Source organism: Salvelinus sp. IW2-2015, linkage group LG31 (assembly GCF_002910315.2).
Source record: "Salvelinus sp. IW2-2015 linkage group LG31, ASM291031v2, whole genome shotgun sequence".
NCBI lineage: Eukaryota > Metazoa > Chordata > Actinopteri > Salmoniformes > Salmonidae > Salvelinus > Salvelinus sp. IW2-2015.
The window spans coordinates 3,547,019-3,550,061 of record NC_036870.1 but is presented as its reverse complement, the minus strand read 5'-3'; positions in this window follow the sequence as shown (position 1 = coordinate 3,550,061).

Genomic DNA, 3,043 nt, shown 5'->3' with positions numbered 1-3,043 from the left:
ACCGGATCTATGATTTTTTTTTCAGAGCGCGCGGATACGATACCGGATTAACTTGGAGGACAAAAAAGAGCTCGCTCTGACACGATTAATCGGCCGATTTTTCTATTTTTTTAAATTCCGTTATTTATTTGTAATAATGACAATTACAACAATACTGAATGAACCTTTTATTTAAACTTAATATAATACATCAATCAATCAATTTAGCCTCAAATAAATAATGAACATTGTTCAATTTTGGTTTAAATAATGCAAAACAAAGTGTTGGAGAAGAAAGTAAAAGTGCAATATGTGCCATGTAAAAAGCTAACGTTTAAGTTCCTTGCTCAGAACGTCAGAACATATGAAAGCTGGTGGTTCTTTTAACATGAGTCTTAAATATTCTAGGTAAGACATTTTAGGTTGAGGTTATTATGGGAATACAGGACTATTTCTCTCTATACATACTTGTATTTCATATACCTTTGACTATTGGATGTTCTTATGGCACTTTAGTATTGCCAGTGTAACAGTTAGCTTCCGTCCCTCTCCTCGTCCTACCTGGGCTCGAACCAGGAACACATCGACAACAGCCACCCTCGAAGCAGCGTTACCATGCAGAGCAAGGGGAACAACTACTCCAAGTCTCAGAGCGAGTGATCTGTAACGCTATTTAGCGCGCACCCCTCTAACTAGCTAGCCATTTCACATCGGTTACACCAGCCTAATCTCGGGAGTTGATAGGCTTGAAGTCATAAACAGTGCAATGCTTGAAGCACAGCGAAGAGCTGCTGGCAAGCGCAGAAAGTGCTGTTTGAATGAATGCTTACGAGCTTGCTGCTGCCTACCACCGCTCAGTCAGACTGCTCTATCAAATATCAAAATCATGACTTAATTATAACATAATAACACACAGAAATACGAGCCTTTGGTCATTAATATGGTAAAATCCGGAAACTATAATTTCGAAAATAAAACGTTTATTCTTTCAGTGACATACGGAACCGTTACGTATTTTTATCTAACGGGTGGCATCCATAAAGTCTAAATATTCCTGTTACATTGGCACAACCTTCAATGTTATGTCATAATTACGTAAAATTCTGGCAAATTAGTTCGCAACGAGCCAGGCGGCCCAAACTGTTGCATATACCCTGACTCTGCATGCAATGAACGCAGAGAAAGTGACCAATTTCCCTAGTTTAATATTGCCTGCTAACTAGATTTTCTTTAACTAAATATACAGGTTTAAAAATATATACTTCTGTGCATTGATTTTAAGAAAGGCAAATGCGCTTTTGTTAAATCATCCCCCGTTTGGCGAAGTTGGCTGTCTTGTTTAGGAAGAAAATAGTCTTCACAGTTCGCAACGAGCCAAACTGCTGCATATAAAGGTTAAATAAAGGTGAAATAAATAAATAAAAAAAATATACCATGACTCTGTTGCACAGAACGCAAGAAGAAGTGACACAATTCCCTACTTAAAAGAATTTATGTTAGCAGACAATATTAACTAAATATGCAGGTTTAAAAATGTATACTTGATTTAAGAAAGGCGTTGATGTTTATGGTTAGTGTACTGTCAGAGTCGCGTGTATAGGTGGCAGGAAGTCAGGCGCAGGAGAGTCAAACGGAGTGTAAAATGGAGTCTTTTAATGATGTCCAGTAACATGCTCCATAACACTCATAAGAAAAGAACATAAACAAATATGGGTACGAAGACCCGTCGCGCACCTATAAACATAAACACAACACTAACAATAAACAATCTCTGACAAAGACATGAGGGGAAACAGAGGGTTAAATACACAACAGGTAATGGATGGGATTGAAAACAGGTGTGTGGGAAGACAAGACAAAACCAATGGAAATGAAAAATGGATCGATGATGGCTAGAAAGACCGGTGACGTCGACCGCCGAGCACACCCGAACAAGGAGAGGCAACGACTTCGGCAGAAGTCGTGACAGGTACACATTGGTGCAACGACAGTGCTTTTTTTCGAATTAATTCGACCGAATGCGCTTGTTAAATCACCTGTTTGGCGAAGTAGGCTATGATTCAATGATAAATTAACAGGCACCGCATCGATTATATGCAACGCAGGACAAGCTAGATAAACTAGTAATATCATCAACCATGTGTAGTTAACTAGTGATTATGTTAAGATTGATTGTTTTTTATAAGATACGTTTAATGCTAGCTAGCACCTTACCTTGGCTTCTTGCTGCACTCGCATAACATGTAGTTAGCCTGCCACGCAGTCTCTTCGTGGAGTGCAATGTAATCGGCCATGATCCGTGTCCAAAAATGTCGATTACCGATTGTTATGAAAACTTGAAATCGGCCCTTATTAATCGGCCATTCCGATTAATCGGTCGACCTCTAATGATGTTCTGTCGATTCCCTAGGTCATTTCATGTATATCTGAGTTATTGYCATTCAAGCAGGTAGAAATCCGGACGGTATGACGTAGCACTGTGATAAAGTTGCTGTCACTACTCTGGAAGTAAAAAAGAATCCAACTTTTAGATGGTGAAAATGTCTGTCATACATGTCAGATTTCAGTACTGACCGATGTTATAACTCGGGAGGTRGTCTTCTCTCGAATGAGCCATTGATCATATTTTAGCGATTTTACAGCTAACTAGTTACATTACATGCTGATATTGTGTTTGGTATTATTGTATGTAGCTACATTTGCTAGCTAGCTAGCCAGCCCATAGAGAGAGAATTGCATTGTGTATTTTGTCGTCGACCTGAGCTGCAACAGATTTCCACAACATTATTATAACGCCAAAATAAAACATTTGTTCACAAAAAATATTGTTTTCACATATTAMCYTTATTTAACACTGTAAATTAAAGGAATGAGTGGTTTTGTGTGAATTTTTCCTTTAATTTGTTTACTGTGAAATAGCATTGTATCTGGTCTAACAATTTTTTTTAAAGAAGTTTACTAAGGGTTGGTAGCAGGCTGATTGTTCAGCTGTTTAAGCCGAAAAGGTGTGCTCTGATGTTCTTGGGTAGTGTAATGACTTTTGCTTCACTCCAGGCCTGAGGGT